At 39.1% G+C, this 21298-nt stretch overlaps 1 long non-coding RNA gene across 1 annotated transcript in view; it reads left to right on the forward strand.

The window, feature by feature from the left end:
• The first annotated feature begins 757 nt into the window (after positions 1-757).
• The window catches only part of LOC126752723 (uncharacterized), a 143576-nt gene continuing 123035 nt past the window's right edge, over positions 758-21298 (forward strand). Inside the window, exons 1-3 of the long non-coding RNA XR_007666022.1 lie at positions 758-850; positions 15368-15729; positions 20994-21141. This is a non-coding gene — a long non-coding RNA (uncharacterized LOC126752723). The remainder of the gene's footprint in view (positions 851-15367; positions 15730-20993; positions 21142-21298) is intronic.

Below are 21298 nucleotides of genomic sequence, written 5' to 3' on the forward strand. Positions count from 1 at the left end.
GTTAATTAGAGGAGAGACCTGTCGTGTACCTTTAGTTCAGAAGAATCTTTCATCGTAACGTTTAGCTTTGTCGCAATCAAGCTTTTAGATATATTTACATTTGTATGTTTGTGTGTTTGGAGTGTAATTATAGAGGTGTGTCCGTATTTGGTTGTATAAATTTTTAGCTCATCTGAACTGGCGGTTCGCTATTCACAACTCCTTATACAAGTTAACCCAAAACGCTGGCAGTCAAATTACTCAGTCTGCAATGTCTGCCTAACATCCGACAATGCAGAACATAGTAACCCATACGATTTTGCTATCACAAGTAATATCGTAGTGGAGATAAATCATACATAAAATAACTTACATATTTCATGAAACGCGACCTTTTCGACATCATACTGAAATATTTACTCTCTGCTTTTCCTCATCTTTATTTGCAGCCTTTAGGCGTCCTTTTAACTAATTCTCGTAAATCGTATCTTCCGTGGATCCACCACAAGTTGTTCATTTGCTATTGAAAAATACATCGCTTCTTTGTCGCCTCACCTATTTATGTGTGTCTTCCGATCCGATGGATGATAAGCGAGCGTTGGAAAAATGAGTAACGGCGAAAAGCTTCATTTGATTATGCAGCGACCAAACGTTAGAGTAAAACGCCTCGCCAGCTGCCACTCGCCAGCTGCCACTCGCCAGCTGCCACTCGCCAGCTGCCACTCGCCAGCTGCCACTCGCCAGCTGCCACTCGCCAGCTGCCACTCGCCAGCTGCCACTCGCCAGCTGCCACTCGCCAGCGGAAAAACGACTGATATTAACGTGTTACTCGTGATAGCCTTTCTGGTCGTCGTCGCTACAACCAGTGCAGGTGAGTGGAATAAAAGCAAATACATTTATTTTTGTTTATACTTGTATGCCATAAGTAGACCTATGCTTACATCCATACATAAATACAAAACATATTGTACAAGAGTGAGAATGTGAAAAAATAGCAGGAATGCAATTAACATTGAAGGTGATAATTGAAATTTATGTATTTGTGGTTGCATCAGCACACAATTTGGTATTTAACTTGTGGTATGCAGCTACATGAACAAACATTAGGGTGATACTCAATCGGGAAATTTACTATATTCAAGTTTTTTATGCGAATGGTTTTGGAAATCTTCGTTTTAACACCGGGATGATGTGATCCAATCCGTTTTAAAAAATTCCGAATATAAAACCGTGCCTATGGAAGTTAGTTAAGAATTTCCAATTCTAAATGGAGGTCGTTAAAATCATACCGGATAAAAAACTTTGAATACTTATTTTAATTCTAAGTAACTAGCTTATTTCTTCGAAAGGTTATAAATAAATATCTTTGTGAAAAGTAGGTTAAATATCTTGCAAGCTACATTTGTTATAACATAAAAGATTATAGAAATATATTTTGATTTTGTTCGGCTCCGTTTGCTTTCCGTACATATAAATTCAAGGTTTGGTAACTGATGATTTAGAAAAATTCGATGTCTGATTTGTGATAGAACAGGGTACGCACTGAGGAAGTGCAGAATAGTTTTATTGCTGTCTATTTTGTGCTATTTGTTCAAATTGCATGTTGTACTCGTCTTGATCTTTCCTAGCGGACACAGTATTGTCTCTAGCTCCGACTAGTCTAGAAAAAATCCTCAGTTCGCCAATTCGTCGTTTAGTTGCCTCAAATATTACCGTGACCGGAAACCCAAGTGATGGATAAGTCGAGTTGACCTGCCAAATCATTAAAACATCAAGTACTGGAGCTTTTCCATAAGGTGTGTCTTGCGTTTGCGAGAAACCCTACCCTATTGGGATGTCTTTTCCTGTATTGACATCTTTTATTTTCTTGAGTTAGTCAGGTGGCACGTTCTCGTCGTGACCACTGTGGTGTCTGCTGTGCTGTAATTAGAACAAGAAATGCACTTATATCTTTATTGATAGGAATTAGTTTAGCTACGTTCCGTTGTAAAAAATGTTGTAATTGCTGTTATTCAGCAATTTAGCGGTGTCATTTATCACCAGAGGCTCCTGCATGATGATGTCGATGACACCGTTTTGCTGCTTTATGCACCGGAATAGTTTTTTCACCTGGCTCCTCTACAGGGGTATCCAAATGCAAGCACAAGGTCTCTTTTGGATGTCCGAATCGGATATGTGCTTAAGGGGTGCTATCGCGGGATTATAGAGCACGTAGCTTAGAGTTAGACTCGACAATCTGACGTCGTGTTCTACGAGGAAGAGGTTTCATTTATAATAGATACCTGGAGGCGGTCCCTGGCCACATCGCTGAAATTTCTTGATATTACAGTTAGCTTGGCTACCCTCTTTTTTTCTTTTTTTGACAGAACAACGAATCTTTATGGAAGCGGTTCCTCTTCTGAAAGCTGCTTGTTTCAACGGTTTCCTTGGGAGGTTTTCTTTCCAGGAAACTCTCGTATTTCCTCACTAATTATTTTAAGCGCTTTATCTATTCGACATCAACCAAAGTGTCAGCAGCCTGATCTTTTTTGTACTAAGGAACCTGCATACCAAGTTTCATCAAGATATCTCAATTTTTACTCAAGTTACAGTTTGCACGGATGGACGGACGGACTGACGGACAGACAGACAGTCACCCGGATTTCAACTTTTCTCGTCATCCTTATCATTTATATATATATAATCCTATATCTATCCCGATTAGCTTTAGGTGATACGTACAACCGTTAGGTGAACAAAACTATAATACTCTATAGCAAATGTTTGCAAGAGTATAAAAAAATGATCTACCCTAGTATGCACATACAAAAAGAAGTATTTAACTGTTCTGCAACGGTATAACAGTTTAAACAGGATAATCGATGTTATTTTATTAATGCGCATTTTTGTAGGCTAAGTGTAATATCACACGTTTTTTTACTTAAAACATTTTATTTCAACCCAAGTTGAGACTTACAGTTTTTAAAGTACTTGTATGTAAAGTTCATTTTATGTTAAGACGAAAAATAAAATATTTTTTATGGGAAACAAAGTGCGGATTACAAGTTAGTTAAGTAGATTAATTTACAAAGCGCAATTACATAAAATTAACACCAGGCATCAGGTAAATCAATTATTCGTGAATACAACTATTTTAGAATTTTGAGTAATATCGGTATTACTTAAATCCATAGAAGCCTATATTATAAAATTCGGCATCAGAACACCGTCATAAATCTCTTTATTAGTCTCTCTGATTTTAACGATTGGAACGATTTTAGACATATAGGCGTTCAGGAAGCCCATTGTGAAATTATTGGGACTAAAATCCTTCATTTATTTATTCCTCTCTCAACCATATTCAGCTCCTGATGAAGTTACTCAATACAAAAAGATTTATCTGTGCAACCTTCGAGATACCGTCAAGAAACCCTTCACCGGCAGTTGTGTTTCTTTTACTATACAAATCTTTGTATTCGCATAGATGGTTTTCTACAGTCTCCTTACCTTGAATTTTTATACAATTCTCATTGTTGGTGTCTCTGCCAACTAGACAGGGAGTTGTTAGCACTATGCTTTGGGGTTGCCACATTACTTTGGGGTTGCCACATCCCTCCCCCCCTTCGGGAAGACGAAAGCGTACTCGACGACCAGATTTTGTTTGGTACTCTTTGTGTTGAACTGTTTGATTCGACGGGGTTTGGTAATCTTCGGCTACGAAAGCTGCTTTTAACCGGTCGATGGTAATGTTTACGTCCTTCCCTCGGATTTAGACTTTGAAAAATTTGTCGCCGCGTTCGACTACGGGAAATGGTCCCTGGTATGGTGATTGAAGAGGTGGACGAATTGAGTCGTTTCGCACGAAGACTGATGTTGTTGAGTGTAAGTTCTTTTCTACGAACGGTACGTGCGCTGAGTTGCTTGTAGTTGGTGACGGCTTTAATGACTGCATGCGTATGCGTAAATTTTCGACGAATTCACCTTCGTTGGCATTGTGCGTATGTTTTTCGGCAAAGAACTGGCCAGGTAATCGAAGTGTATTTCCATAAATCATCTCTGCGGGTGTCGCCTTTAAATCATCTCTCCATGAGGAACGAAAACCTAGGAGGATGAGTGGGAGAACTTCGACCCAGTTGTCTGTCATGTAGCATTTTTTCGCTGCTTTTAATGATCTGTGCCATCGCTCTATAATTTCGTTTGACGCGGGGTGATACGCAGTGGTACGAAGGTGCTTGATGCCTAAAAGTCTCGATAGTTCTCGGAATAGTGTAGATTCAAATTGTCTGCCTTGGTCTGTTGTTACTCTACTCGGTACTCCAAATCTAGCGATCCAATGCGTGTAGAAATTGAAAGCGATGGTCTCTGTCGTCATGTCTTCGAGCGGGAGTGCCTCTAACCATCGGGAATAACGATCGACTATTGTCAAACAGTATCGATAACCTTTGCAAGTTGGTAGTGGTCCGACGATATCCATATTTATGTGGTCCAATCGTTGCTCTGGTAACGCGAATGTTGACAACGGTGCTCTGTTGTGGCGCTGCACTTTAGCTCTTTAGCACGGGATACACTGCCTGGACCATAAGCGGCAATCTTTTCTGAGACTCGGCCATACAAATTTTTCTGCAATCAATTTAGTTGTTTTAGCGGCGCCGGTGTGTGCCATGTTATGTATGGAGTCGAAAGCTGTTCTGCGAAACGAAAGCTGTTGCTTACGTCACAGAAGATGTCTACAGCGGTGCCTGGAATCGTGAAAGGTTTGATTAATAGGCTGGTATTCGAGTCTTGTAAGTCTTTGAGCTCTGAGTCAGACTTTTGACTCTCCGCAAGTTTGGCGAAGTCGATGGTGCTTGGAGTATGAATGGCGTCAATACGTGGCATTGCATCAGCTACTACGTTTTCTTTTCCGGGGATGTACCGAATATCTGTTGTGAATTGTGCGATAAATTCTGAATGACGCATTTGACGCGGAGATGCCTTTTCAAGCTTTTGCTGGAACACGTACTGCAATGGCTTGTGGTCGGTGAGGATGAAAAATTTTCTTCCTTCTAGCATATGTTGAAAATATTTGACTGCTTTGTATGCCGCTAATAGTTCACGATCGTAAGTGCTGTATCTTGTTTGTGTTTCAGTAAGGCGTTCGGAATAAAAACCTAGTGGCTGCCACTGGTCGTTGTCGAGTTGTTGTAGTACAGCTCCTACCGCAGCTCCAGATGCATCAACCGTTAAAATGAGTTGCGCCCTGTGTTTTGGGTAAGCGAGTAAAGTTGCTTTGCATAAGTCACTTTTGCATTGTTGGAATGCCTCCTTTGCTTCAACTGTTCAATCAACTGGCGATTTGTCGTTTTTCTTGTTCCCTTTTATGAGGTTCAATAATGTCATTTGCCTTTGTGCGGCGCAAGGCAAGAATCTGCGAAAAAAGTTTACCATACCGAGAAAGCGTCGCAAATCACATACTCTCGAAGGTAGGTTAAAATTTTGAATTGCCCGTACTCGTTCTTCTGGGGGTGAAATTCCACTGCTGTTTATTTTGAAACCTAAAAATTCAACTTGCGGCTGACCAAGTGTGCATTTCGAACCGTTGATAACAAGGCCGCACTCGCGTAGCTTTTTAAATACTAACTGTAGATGATGACGATGTTGATTCATATCCTTCGATGATATCAAAATATCATCGAGGTATGGCCAGGCGAAGTCGTATTCACGGAAGATGTGATCCATGAATCTTTGGAACGTTTGACTGGCATTCCTCAAACCAAAGCACATGAACGGAAATTCAAACGTGCCGAATGGCGTTGTAATTGCAGTCTTTGGTATGTCGTTCGGCTCCACAGGAATTTGGTGGTAGGCCCGACTCCGATCAAGTGTGGAAAAAATTTTGCAACCATGCAGGGAATGAGTGAAATCGTGCAGGTGTGGCAGGGTACCCCCTGTCAGGCTCGGTGACGACGTTTAGTCGCCTGAAATCCCCACAAGGCCTCCATTCGCCGTTTTTCTTCTTTGTCATGTGCAGCGGGCTTGCCCATGGGCTGCGCGATGGACGACAGATGCCTGCGTTCAGCAAGAGTATACAACTCGGCTTTTGCGGCTTCTAACTTCTCGAGAGATAAGCGTCTCGGTTTAGAGAGGACTGGTGGTCCTTTGGTGACGATATGGCGCGTGACAAAGTGTTGTGGTTTTTTGACTGAAGACTTTTCCATCGTGATGTCTTCGAATGGCTGATAATCTTTGGCGTAAGATAAATTTGAAACTACTTTTTATTTGTTGATATTGAACACAGTTTGCTGGTGTTTGTGACGTCGTCGATGAGTTTGCGTTGTCGTAGGTTGACTGCTAAGTTGAAATGCGATAGAAAATCAGCTCCGATGATGGCTTGTGACACATCGGCAATAATAAAATTCCAGGAATATTGGCGGCGTAGACCCAGATTGAGGAACATAGTCTTTTCGCCGTAAGTTTTTATAGTGGACCTGTTTGCTGCGTAGAGGTAGTTGTTTTTGTCCGGGCATCTACGTTGTTGTTGCGTCGATGGAATTACGCTGACTTCAGCTCTCGTGTCGATGAGGAAGTTTATTGCGGATTTTTTGTCTCGGACGATTATGCGCCGGTTTTTATCGTTGAGCCTGTCGTCGACCGCCATTGACGACAGACTAGTTAGTTTAACTTTTTCACGCAAGGGCTACGACATTTTTTGGCATCGTTACCAAATTTGTGATGGTACCAGTACAAACCAATCGAATTGTTGTTTTACGTACCGGATCGTGACGAAGGACGGCTTCTGCTGTGACTTCTAGACCGACTGATTCTGATTTCGGCTAGCTGCTGCTCGATGCTGGATTGATTACGTGTTGCTGTATCTGGAGTTTCGACCACGTGTACGTGTGGGGTGTCACTAACCTCACATATTTTGTCCGCGAGCAGGGCAACTTTGTCGAGCGGTTCGTTGCTAATGGAAATTATTAGTCGCATGTTGGAAGGTAGCCGACTCATCCAAATGGACTTTAGTATATTATCGTTGATCTCGCTGCCGGCTAGACTTCGCATTTCGCGCAAGAGCTGTGATGGACGCATATCACCGAGCTTTTGTTCCTACAGTAGCTTTTTTACACGTTTTTGCTCCGAGTCCGCGAATTGTGTTATTATTCCATTTTTTTGCGTGGTGTACAGTTCACTGTTCGGTGGATTAAGAATTATGGTGCTTATTTGGGCTAGCACGTTGCTTTCGATCGCGGCCACGACGGTGTGGTACTTTGTTTTGTCGCTCGTTATACCTGCAGCGATGAATTGTGACTCGACCTGCGCCATCCACAGTTCTGGCTTTGCGTGCCAGAATGGTGGGATCCTGATGGAAACTTTGGCCACTTCCACGTTGCGGGTTTGGATGTCCTCTGCCAATTGGCCCCGATGCTGCAAATTTTGTATTACCTGGTTTGCCGCTTCTTCTTCCGTCATTTTTCGATCACGTCGGGGTCACCAATATGTGGGATGTCCACAATAATTTAAGATTTATTCAAAATACAAAAACTGATACAAAGTTGAAGAATGAAAAAGGAGAGTGAAACTGCTGGAAAGTGCTTGCTGCCCGGATGATGCGCCAAGAAGAAGGAAAGATGGCGGTTCGTCAAGCTGACAGCTTATGCAGTTTTTGGGTTGCCATATCTATGCTTTTTGCAGAGTTGCATTTGGGGTTGCCACAATACCCTCTACAGGGTACAACTATTACTGTGTCGCCTTTAATTCAATGTATATTTCTTCACTCAGTTTGAGTTCTGATACAAAAGCTCACATTTAAATCAACTGTAATCATTATATATTATAAATATTATATAATACTAGAGGACCCGTCCACGTTTTACTGTGCCTGATAGTAGTACTACTAATATAGATGGTATTTATTATGACTATTAGTTAAGGAGATATAGCGTTTTTGGTGAACCAACTTGTGTTAGTTTACAAAAAAATTAATCAAAAGGAATTTCGTGCGTTAAGAAAGCATTGGTTTTTGGGGGGAAAATACTGTTGAATTTGGGCTGTGCTCCAGTGAAATCAACCTAGTCCAATCGATAGTCAGCCTAGTGGACTGCATATTATGAAACGGTTCTCAAGCATGGAAAGACAAAAAAATCGGTATATTATTCATCGAATGATTACTGAGCCAGTTTTAATTCATTGCACTGTGTATTTGGTTGCAGTGCTATTCTACTATCCCCAATATTTAGCAATTTTATTATTTTTGGGAATTAACAGTTTGAAATTGTAGGCATATACTTCATCGTTCCCGTTTAAATATTGCACTGCTCTCTGCAATGCTTCGAAAATATTTATGCATATCTCAAATTATAATAGACCGTTACATCTACACTGCAATTATTCCTCTATATTTTTATACTAAATATTGCGTTTGGTTTTTATGAATGCATTTGCGCGCTTCCCCCATAATCTAGCAAAGTATTCACAATTCCTTGACGACGAAAATGTCAATGCTATATTTTGTTGTGATACTAAATATATCCGACGGGTTCGTCCTAAAAAGAACTGCCTGGTTCTGATTTGAAATATAATTTTTGTATTTATGAATTGAATTGAACTATGCCATAAAGGGATAAAAATATCCTATGTGCTTACCCTGGTTCTAAGCTACCTTCCCATCAATATTCAGCCTAATCAGTTTAGTCGTTCTTGAGTTATAAATGGTGTAACTAACACGACTTCTAATATATAAAATTTCCATGTCACAATGTTAGTAACCGTACTCCTCCGAAACGACTTTACCGACAATGTGAATTGTGTGCGCAAAGTTTTGAGCTCAGACCGTCAACTAAGTATTCGTTTAATTTTTGAACTCTACAGACTCAGACGAATGGTCCGACAAGACATTGCAGCCGATTGGAAGTTGCACCACGACAACGCATCGGCTCACATACATCAGTGTATAGCAAGTAAAACCACAAACACAACTGAATTTTTGAGTGCCATCTACACCTAACCTCCCACACTAGCACATTATTGCTTCCTTAGTATCAACATAAGTGTAAAAAACTCAAACTCAATGGGCTGTGCAACTTTGCCATTACCGGCAACGCTGTCACACTCATCACTCACGCTGTATTTCCTTGCCTTTTTGTACCTGATTTCCTGACTCAATAGTGTCATCATCAGCCATATAGTCTTCATCAGCAGAATCATCTCTGATGTCAATGTAATCTTCAAACCCCTTTGATTGAAACAAACTGGATAATGAGCATGGGACAAAGGAGTCTAAAAATGATGGTATTGGTGCAGCGGGACAACTCAGGAAGTTGGCTGAGCAGAGCTTTTACCGTTTCATATGCCTTCGCAATTTCTCAACCACAGTAGTAATTACATCTTCTTGGTTTCAGTTTAATTTTGCCTCCATCTCTGCAAAACAAATAGGAAAGACAGACTTGTGATTTAACTTTTTTGTTTACCGACTTTTGCTTGCATGCAGATGAAGGGAGAGACAGAGTTGTAAGTTTCTGTTTGACGTTTGTTGTTATGCTCATTTAACATATTAAATGGGGTAAAATCATTTAATCGAGATATTTCAACCAAAGGCTATTCATATAAACTAAAGAGTAAGGCTAAGAAGTATTTTGACGACTGTATAGCGTATTTTTCATAACTGTTAAATGTTAAAACTGTAAGAAAATACTGTAATAGGAGCATTGGCGATCTTCTTCAAAGGTCTGATTGTATGCCATAAGTATAACGTCAACTGATTGCTGGCTACACAAACTTCCTTAACGTACTATATAAAATTTGTAGTGGAATGTTTAAGGAACTGAAAGTATGATATAGTATAACACGTTTTACAACGGTAGCAATATCGAGTTGGATCGGTCCGAAACTACACCAACTTTGGTTTAAAGGGAAAAATGTCTGATCTAGTTCAGTTTCACTGCATCATGTTTAGATACGACGATCGATAAGATTGTAGCATACATTAAAATTTCATACAATGTATAGATTAAATAGTAAATACTACTCACAAGCACTGAGATTAACAAAAATGAGTTTTTTTAATCGGAATTGTTTTTCGTGAAATAATTAATTATATATACAATAAATTCCATAAAGACCACGATATTTTCAATGTAAAAGGATGTAAGTCGTCATGAGAAGTTACAAACATTACTAAATGGGCTTTCTATTTATACATACTATTGATAGTAAAACCGGGATATTCCCATGGATTCATGCAACAGCGCTGCTAAAGCGACTAGGATCAGTATCAATATAATTGTTCATGTCGTGCTATTCTAATACCAAAAGAGTCGAAGCTCCTTCATAGTAGCCATGGAAAGAGGCTTAATATATGTACATATATGAAGTTCAAACCAGTTTACTATTAATCTAATGGTTCGCCAAAATCTATAATAAATTAATTCATTACTCTACGTATATGTTTGGCAATTGTTTCGAAACAACGCGGTTTAGGGTTCATAATTATCATAATATACTCTCACTTTCAAGTTCGAAAAAGTGAATGATATATAACATCGATACACACATTTATAATTACTGGAAGGCTTTTTAAATTGTGTTCAAAATATCGATTTCTCTATCGTCTATCTACGATTGAAAAATTCCTTATTTTTTGACCTCTTGCTACAGAGTACTATAGTTTTGTTCTAATAATGGTTGTACGTATCACCTAAAACTAAGCGAGATAGATATAGGGTTATGTATATATAAATGATAAGGATGACGAGAAAAGTTGAAATCCGGGTGACTATCTGTTTGTCCGTTCGTCTGTTCGCCATCGCAAACCGTAACTTGAGGAAAAATTGAGATATCTGAATGAAGCTTGGTATACATGAACCTGTATACCTTGGTACAGAGAAAATAATGAGTTCGTAGATGTGCGTAATCGGACCACTTCTTCGCCCACAAAACGCCTTATACCGAAAACATATAAAGGGCCATAACTAAGCACTTAATTAAGATATAAAACTGTAATTTGGCACAGGGGATCGCAGTAGCAAGGGGCACCTGTGAGTAAAATTTTTTTAAAAAGTGGGCGTGGCCCAGCCATCCAATAATTTTAATGTACATACATACATATCTCATAAACTACTAAAAGTACAAAACCAAATTTACCAAGCTCGAATACTATAAGAACTCCTCCCGACAGTGTGAAAAAGGATGAAATTGGAAGATAACCTCACTACCTCCCCATATAACGGTATTGTTCAAAACTACTAAAAGCGTAATAAATCAATAACTAATTACGCTAGAGACATCAAATTTTTCCTCCGGGATGGTATAAGAAGGCTTTATGAGAGCCGTTTTCAAAATTATACATGATCACGCACAGCTCACTTTTTGGTGAAATCCCATATTTTGAGAACCGACAGACTGATTTCGACTAAATTTAGAAAATAGCATTCTTATCGCCTTCCTATACCACAGTGTGAAAATGGGCGAAATCGAACTACAACCACGTCTACTTCCCATATAACATAATTTAAAATTTTATTTGATTGTTTTACTTTCCAGTACACAAATCAAGAAGTATTTAATAAAACGGAACAAAATTTTGCAGGAATAATGCCCTTAATGCCAGTATGCCACTAAAAATTTTACAAATACAATCAAAACTGTTCAAGACCCGAGGTACCGAATATGTGAACCCCAATATCTATAGTTGGCTTCTGGCGGAAAATGTGTGAGATATTTAATTGAAATTCAGAAGGAATCCCTTCTTGACAATAGTAACTCTTTGCGTTAAAAATGGGTTGAATCGGGTCTGTACGGCCCTGAGCCCTCATATACCTAACATAAAGATTTTCGAATTTCCAAGTGTGTTTATATTGGATATATCGGCCAATATGTGAGTTGTCTAAGTGAAGAGAGCGTGTTTTACATATAACAGTGCCCCTTAAGCCCCCATATAATCGTTACAAGGATTTTCGAACATACGGCTGACTTTCCTTCATATTATTGGTGACTGAGTATAAAATGTTCGGTTCCACCCGAGCTTAGCCCTTTCTTACTTGTTTATCCTTTAAAAATGGCTTAGGACAGAGTACGGAGAAGCTTAACCGTGTAAATACTTTACAAAAACTTTTCAAATGCGGCCTGAAATACCGACAATTCGCCTAAAGTTAACATGATCTGATTTATTTTAGATAATAAACAATAATCCATACGCATTTTACTCTTGAAGTGTGAAAAACATTTTATTTTTATTTTCTTGTTTAATGGTAAGATCTATTTTGTCGAATATTTTAAAGTAAAGCGCTTTTATAAACAGCTTCTTTCAAACTGGTGTGTTGAATTGATTGAAATTTACTTCGCAAAATACTTCGAATTTACAATTATAGGACTTGCTAGAATCTCTTTCATGAAAAATGAGAAAAAGAAGAATAACAACCAAACCCAACGCCTCCCTAAAAGAAACAAAATTTGCGGTTCTTTATTCGGGCCAAGGGCTAGAATGATTGCCACTCATATTCGGTTAAACTACGAACAATGATGGTCAGTCTTAAATGATTGTTTACGCAATCAGCCGATTAGAACCAATAAATTTCTAGTAGGAATTTCAGTCCATTTCGTTTTAAGATAAACATTTGGATTAACATTTTGTGTGCTTAAATTTAGAAGAAAATAATTTACTCCGAAGACACCAATCGCGATTTGCATTGAAAGAGATGAACATACATTGTTTCGTAGCCGACCCCAGTAACAGTATCTCATGTGGGAATTCGCTCGATCTTTGCACCACCTTATTCAGTATTTTTGTACAACACATATTTACGTTACTTTATGTGGTTTCTGTGAAACATCCTGCATGTGTGCAGAACGTCGAGGCTTTATTGAGTTTGTTCCCTGCAATTTCCTGTTTGCTCGTGCGTCTTTTAGGCCATTAGTTTAAACGGAGTTGGAGTTAAAAATGTAAGGGTGTAATTACTTGAATGTGTCTGTGGCTAAACCTGCAATTTGCACGGGAATTACAGAAAAATTTGTAAAAGATGCACTTGAACCCATTGCGGTTTATTACATAGCATGTGTCTCCAACAAATGTGGCGATGAATCTTTATAACGGGTGTTTTTTCAGACGTGTGGTTTTCAATTATTTTATGCTTTTTTGTAGGTGATCTTTTTGACAGCTCTTACTAGATTTGTACTCAGTTTGGTCTACAATTTAAAAATTGAACAGACTTTGAGCAATTATGTATCGGTTTCGGACCACGTTTACTCTTGTGGATTCTATCAGCTAGCAGCTTGTGGACGCTACTGTGCAACAAAGAAAATCCTAATGAGTTCACTCGCTCGCAACAACTAGAGCCGTATCCATCCATTCTATGAAAGATTTTACGAAAGGATCTTGGTTTGCGGCTTTTTAAGCCTGCCAGAATTTAAGCCGAAAGACCAAAATCAAACGGCCAATGACTCCGATTTGCAGAGGAAAATCTTGTTTACTTTACGTTGTACGTTAAGGAACAAAATCGACGCACTTAGAGAGATGATAATCCACAAGTCGTTGTGGAAACTCCGGAATACCCTCAAAAAGTCATAGCAACTGTGGGCTTTATGGCCAGAATCAATCTCATCTCTAAAAAAGACAACCTTTATCAATTTGTTGCTACCAACCCCTGTCATCTCACACCATTGCCGCTAACAAACACTTATCCGGACATTTTTCCAATCCAACAAACAAGTAAGCAAAGAAACGACGTTGTGGAGCAAAGACAAACCCTTGCCAATTCCGACAACTGTTTGCTCGGGCTTTCTGAAAGGTCTTTCTGGTACAAAAGCGGCAACGGCAGCGCCTTCATTGCTGTTAAGATTATAAAGAACTCGGCGAAAGTGTTCTGCTGGTAAGGTAGATTTTCCAAAGAGCCAACACAAACTGCCTGAGACATTGTGAGCGGCGCTGCTGCTAATACTTGAAACCCAAGCGACAGTAAAGCAAAGCATAAAAAGGGTTTTAAGCAAACAGTTGAAAGAAGCGAAAGGGTAAAAAAATGTGTAAATAGAAAAAATATTTGTGAAAGAAAAAAAGGAAAGATAATATCTAGGTGGCTTGGGCATGATTGCAGCCTGGTTTCTAAGCATTTAGGTGCATTATTACTGGTGAGGATTTTAGCAGCTGTCCGGCTTGAAGTGCTTCTTCGTTTATCTACTGTTAGCATCAGCAATCATTGCATTTAACGTTAGTTTCTCTAACACACAAATAAAATCTTTGAATGCTACTAATTTTATCTGTTATTTGCCATGTGATAATTGTAAATGCACATACAAACAATGTGACAAATTAATACGTAACCTAGTGCTTCACTCGTATTTATTCCTTCTTCCTTTTATTTATTATACTCTCGCAACAATGTTGCTAAGGAGAGTTTATAGTTTTGTTCACATAACGGTTGTTTGTAAGTCCTAAAACTAAAAGAGTCAGATATAGGGTTATATATATACCAAAGTGATCAGGGGGACGAGTAGAGTTGATATCCCGATGTCCGTCTGTCCGTCCGTCCGTGCAAACTGGAACTTGAGTAAAAATTGAGATATCATGATGAAACTACACGTACACGTATTCCTTGGCTCCATAAGAAGGTTAAGTTCGAAGATGGGCAAAATCGGCCCTCTGCCACGCCCAAAAAATGGTGGAAACCGAAAACCTATAAAGTGTCATAACTAAGCCATAAATAAAGGTATTAAAGTGAAATTTGGCACAAAGGATCGCATTAGGGAGGGGCATATTTGGACGTAATTTTTTTTGGAAAAGTGGGAGTGGCCCCGCCCCTACTAAGTTTTTTGTACATATCTCGGAAACTACTATAGCTATGTCAACCAAACTCTACAGAGTCGTTTTTTTCAGGCATTTCCATATACAGTTTAAAAATGGAAGAAATCGGATAATAACCACGCCCACCTCCCATACAAAGGTTATGTTGAAAATCACTAAAAGTGCGTTAATCGACTAACAAAAAACGTCAGAAACACTAAATTTTACGGAAGAAATTGCAGAAGGAAGCTGCACTCAGGCTTTTTTTAAAAATTGAAAATGGGCGTGGCCTCGCGCACTTATGGACCAAAAACCATATCTCAGGAACTAATAGACCGATTTCAATGAAATTTGGTATATAATATTTTCTTAACACCCTGATGACATATACGAAATATGGGTGAAATCGGTTCACAACCACGCCTTCTTCCAACATAACGCTATTTTGAATTCCATTTGATGCCTTCTCTGTATAATATACATATACATTTGGAACCAATGATGATAGCGGAATAAAACTTTACAAAAATACGGTATTTGAAAAATATGTAAATGACGTATAATGAAATCTCGATTATCACTTTATCATGCGAGAGTATAAAATGTTCGGTGACACCCGAACTTAGCCCTTCCTTACTTGTTTTTTTCTTATTCTTTCAGATGCCTCCGACTATTTTGACACTCAAGGACCTAATTTCTCGCATGAGCCGCCATAGCGCACCGAATTCACTAACAGTGCTGGCAGCATTGCCGATTACATAGCACATGGCAAACCACCGCCGAATTGTCGAATGGCTGGACAAGGACAATAATCCCATCACTTCGATATCAAAGTTAAGATTTATTCTGTCTCAAACTTAGATAGCGGGTACAGTTAGGCATGCAACATGTAAGCAAAACTTTCTTTATTTTTTAACTCTCATACCTTTTCTTGTTCTCTATTTTCGTTATAACAGTTTTCTTTACATGTTTCATCCAAAGTTGGAGAACGTCTCAAATAAGAAGAGATATTCCAGTCTTGGGTAAGTTGACGACACATTTTTTTGCTTTTATGGCGGCTTCTGTTTCGATTGAATCCCATATAATCTAAATCACTGCAACACGGAACCTTCTCCTGTCGATTCCTTCTTTGCTCAGACATCTACGAGAGATTTCTGTGCAGAACAAAGGCATTGAGGAAAAGCTTCTTCAAGGATGGATCGAAGTTAAGGGGGAGGGTAGGATATTAAATCTCTGTAGGAAGATTCCCATTAACTACAGTTAAAGACTACCAAACTATGGTGATGTGGCGTCTTTCACGCGGAGACGGCTGCCTTCAAGTTAGTACACGATGTGTTGCTCCGAGGTGCAACTTTCTTCAGAGAGTTGTGCATTCACTGCAAAAGCCAACTTTGAGCTCACTGACTGTGCGCTTTAAAGTAGTCAAGGAGTGCATGATCTTGTTAGTAGTAGCAGCAAGTTTCTTCCATATTAGACTTGTATTCAAAGAGCTTTCTCGGCAATGCAGCTTTACCTCAGTTTCATCCAATTGGACCTATGGAACTGCAATGAACTCTGGCTAATCGCTGATCGACAACCAGAACAAACGCGACTGCGACCTACTTCAGGCTCAGACTAGGTTTACAAGCGGGACGGCAAAAAAATTTGTCGGAAGCTCCTTACAAGAGCTTCAATTCCAGGAAGGCGAAGTGGAAACTTCTTCTTACTTTCTTCTCTATTGCCCGGTTATAGAAATAAACTATTCGCAAAGGGCTTCTCTTCTATGGATCTTGGACGTGAACAATCTGCTGAAAAAATTAAGGAAATAAACTTCCGATACTAAAGCGGCGATACTAGCCTTGAGCTCACTAGCCTGGTCACTTTGTGATTAGACTGGTATGGGTGTCAGACCACAGTTGAACTGCAGGAAACTGTTTAGCTTACGGGCAGGCGATAAATGGTACGCTAATCGCGCTATCAGTAAATTGAGAATGGGTCGGGCTCTCCTCTTCTCTACTAATTGAAACCTAAATTTCGCGGGAACTTGCTCAGTGCTGAGCTACCATCGGTTAAGACGCAGTCACAAGATTCTTTGGATCCAAGATCGATCTCTCTAGGTGTGGAGTTCTAGCTCACCAATGTCCTAGCGTCATCCATTCTATAAGGTTTAACCTTACGCAATCTGCACAAGCTCTACGCAGCAGGTAAAAACATCTCAACACTTTCTTGTCGATTGTACCGCGATTGTACTGTGCATAACCACTTACAGGTATAAACTCACACTTTCAGTTATCCCAAAGAGCTAATTTGAACAAAAATTAAACGCCTGAGCTAATTTTTTGGTCACAAGGGGCGTTGCTGGCGTAGCATTGCCATAGGGAATGAACCACGACGAACTTGCAGAATATTTCTTGTTAACTGAAAAAGTCTCCAATGCAAGTATTTTACTTCGATCGTTCAGTTTGTTCGGAAGCTATATGCTACAGTAATCCGATGTGAACAATTTCATTAGAGATTATATTATTACTTTAAGGGGGTATTTTGGTCTAGAAGCATGAATTTCAGGAAATTTTTAAAGTGTCCTAAAGAAAAGGCAATTAATATTTTTTCTATCCATTTTTTTATTAGCTATTTGTTAATTTTAAACTAAAAAAAGTAAAAAGTTTCAAAAATTATGAGCTGACGAAGTTTAAATTTCTAGACTAGAATACCCTCTTAAGCAGTAATCCATTTCAAATTTCGTGAAGATACCACGTCAAATGCGAAAGTTTTCCATACAAGCCCTTGATTCCAATCGTTCGGTTTGTATGGCAGCTTTATGTTATAGTGGTCCGATATCAGCAATTCCGACAAATGAGCAGCTTCTTGTAGAGAAAATGACGTTTTCAAAATTTCAAAACGATATCTTAAGACCTGAGGGACTAGTTCGTATATATACAGACAGACAGACCGACAGACGGACATGGCTAAATCGACTCAGCTCAACATACTGATAATTTAACAGCCCTATTCTCATGCCCTCACAAAAGTCACCAACCTCACTACAGTGATGTTTCTCACTATAGTGAGGGTTACCTTATTCTGGCGAAAATTCAAAAGCTCAAATGCTCACTATTATCACAAATATCTGTGACGTGTGAAAGCAGCCATCATAATACAAAACATCTGTGTTTGTTTTGTTTTTCTTCAATATTTAACATTTTTTAAAAAATATTTGAGTGTTATGGATGTCATGTTATAGCATGGAGGAACTGTTCTTTGTGTATGCGGCAATTGTTGAGGAGGGGGAATTGGGGGGTAGGAGGAAAATTTTGAAGGGTTTACGAGACAAAAACGATCCTTTTACTATGCAAGACACAACAATTATAAATACATTTCGATTCCCAAAATCGCTATGTAAAGTACTTATAGGTGAATTGGTGCCGCATGATGTGCAGAAGTCGAGTATATCTTTTGATCTGCGTTTCCTGGCGTGTTTGTATTTTTACGGGCATGGCTCTTACCAAAAATTCGTTGGTAATAGTTATATGCTCTCTATGAGCCAGTCCTCTGCGTCTAGAGCTTTGCAATTTATTTCGAAATTAATTATGGATGTTAAGGGCAGTGAAATTTATTTCCCTTCAAGCGCGCAGGATGTTTCAAATACAAAGAAAAAGTAAGATAAATAAATAAAAATAAATATAAATAAAATCTCTCAAATTTTTCCTCTCAACTCAGGTTTTTTTAGAATAGGGCTGTGTTACAAACTTCGTGGCAAACTTAGTATACCCTGTTCAGGGAATAAAAAACTAATATTGAAATAAGTAAGTATGTACGCGCAGAGACAGTGGACAGAATGCAATTAAATGTAATCTTCGCTCGTAAATATTTAATTGTTGTTAGCTTAAAGTCTGTACACCCTTTAATGCAAAAAAATGGTCAGGAAACTTAACAACTTAGTCTCTTGCACAAGCACTACCACTAAACCGTGTACATGAGCCGCATCCCGACCAATGCATGGTACTTGTTGTACCGTGGAAAAAGCAAAACAACTGCTTCCAACATAAAAATGGAAGTAACAAGTAAGGAAGGGCTAAGTTCGGGTGTCACCGAACATTTTATACTCTCACATGATTATACTCTCACATTTACATATTTTTCAAATACCGTATTTGTGTAAAGTTTTATTCCGCTATCATCATTGGTTTCTAATATATATATTATACAGAGAAGGCATCAGATGGAATTCAAAATAGCGTTATATTGGAAGAAGGCGTGGTTGTGAACCGATTTCACCCATATTTCGTACATGTCCTCAGGGTGTTAAGAAAATATTATATACCGCATTTCATTGAAATCGGTAGAGTATGAGATATGGTTTTTAGTCCATAATTGGGCAACGCCACGCCCATTTTAAATAAAAAAAAAAAATCTGGGTGCAGCTTCCTTCTGCCATTTCTTCCGTAAAATTTAGTGTGTCTGACGTTTTTGTTAGTCGGTTAACGCACTTTTAGTGATTTTCAACATAACCTTTGTATGGGAGGTGGGCGTGGTTATTATCCGATTTCTTCCATTTTTGGACTGTATATGGAAATGCCTGAAGGAAACGACTCTGTAGAGTTTGGTTGACATAGCTATAGTAGTTTCCGAGATATGTACAAAAAACTTAGTAGGGGCGGGGCCACTCCCACTTTTCCAAAAAAATTACGTCCAAATATGCCCCTCCCTAATGCGATCCTTTGGGCCAAATTTCACTGTAATATCTTTATTTATGGCTTAGTTATGGCACTTTATAGGTTTTCGGTTTTCGCCATTTTGTGGGCATGGCAGTGGGCCGATTTTGTCCATCTTCGAATTTAACCTTCTTATGGAGTCAAGAAATACGTGTACCAAGTTTCATCATGATATCTCAATTTTTACTCAAGTTACAGCTTGCACGGACGGACGGACGGACAGACAGACATCCGGATTTCAACTCTACTCGTCACCCTGATCACTTTGGTATATATAACCCTATTTTAGTTTTAGGACTTACAAACAACCGTTATGTGAACAAAACTATAATACTCTCCTTAGCAACTTTGTTGCGAGAGTATAAAAAGTAGGAACTACAGAATGACAAAATAAGCAAAAATCACGTACGGATGACCTGAAGGAAGGAGTTCAGGCGGGCGGCCAGAGCCCGTTTCGAACAAATTCAATCAATAACCACTTGAACCAAACTTTCGCCATTGGCGGCTAGCCTGAGTTATTTCGATATGGCAGCGAATATACAGACTGTTGGCGGGTGAAATCGAGCAAGTGTCTTTAAATATAACAGTGAGACAGACGGGCGCAGTCGACAAGTAGACAAATACTGCGGAAAGGTTGTTGTTGGTCAGGAAGAATAACGGGCGGTCAGACAATGCAACTGTTTCGCATTTTATTTCGCACAACAACTACTCTAGAAACGTCGATGCCACAACAAGCAGCGAGCGAAGTCAATGCGCCATTGCTGCTGTTCTTTCTACTGTAGTGGGTACAAAAACGTGGCAATGGCAATGCGCTCAGCAGTGATGGGTCTTGGGTGTCGTCGTCTGTACGGGAGTTCTTAAATCAGTGGTCGGCATGAGAGGATCTGTCACTGTGTTGGTGAGCACGAAAACAAAGTAGCGCAGTGAGAAATTGGAATTAAATTTATGCAAATTTTATAAATAATTAAGAGTATAATGAAAATTCACAAAATGTCTTTTAAGGATATATTCCCTATTATCTTTAAAAGACTTAGAACATAAAAGGCATTGCATGGCACCAAAGGCATTTAGAATCATAAAATATTTCTCGCAGGGCATATTTGGTTTTGCGCTTTAGCCTTGCGTGATATTAATTCGTTGCTGGCTCGACAACGGCTGAACGATAGAGCGTAAGCGTACGTGTGAAGTTAGTTTGCACAATTGTGCTAAGAAATGCCGACCACTGTCTTAAATCTACCTCCTATAAAGGGGTATGTGCGAATACAATTCTCTTTGTTCTCTTACTGGGACCCGTCTCGCCCCTTTGATGCACTTATCATTAATGCTTTTCATGGATTTCCGAATATCTGTACTTTCGGTGCCAATAGCCGTTATTTGTCGTAAATTTTTGCATTTCAAATAAAAAAATTGCGTTTGGTGTCTCTGAAGTACCGTAGCAACGCTCTTTCTACCGCTTACAAAAAAAGTACGTTATTGCGCCCTTTTCTCAATTTTAGGATGAAAAGCTTTGCATTATTATCAATTTCCATTACACAAAATCACCGTTTCAATACTTTTACATTTCTCCTGCTAAAACATTTACCTCTCTCTTGCAGGTCCGTCATATGCTCGCCAACGGTTCACTTTATTTCCCTCCCTTCGAAGCGGAAGAGTTTCGTCAAGATGTTCATTAGTCCGTGTATCATTATGTGGCCAGCAATGCTGTGGGTACAATTGTTTCTTGTGACGTTGTGATCAAAGCAGGTAAGTACGATGATAAGTTGGAATTAGAAATGTGAGAAACACAATCGTTCCATGCATCACAAGTGCATTGAATCCTAAGAGAATGGTAGTCGAAACATTTTAGTATTCTCAAGTTATTTGTCTCATTCTTTTAGAGTTGGTCAAGTTTACTAAGATA

Source organism: Bactrocera neohumeralis, chromosome 3 (genome assembly GCF_024586455.1).
Source record: "Bactrocera neohumeralis isolate Rockhampton chromosome 3, APGP_CSIRO_Bneo_wtdbg2-racon-allhic-juicebox.fasta_v2, whole genome shotgun sequence".
Taxonomy (NCBI): domain Eukaryota; kingdom Metazoa; phylum Arthropoda; class Insecta; order Diptera; family Tephritidae; genus Bactrocera; species Bactrocera neohumeralis.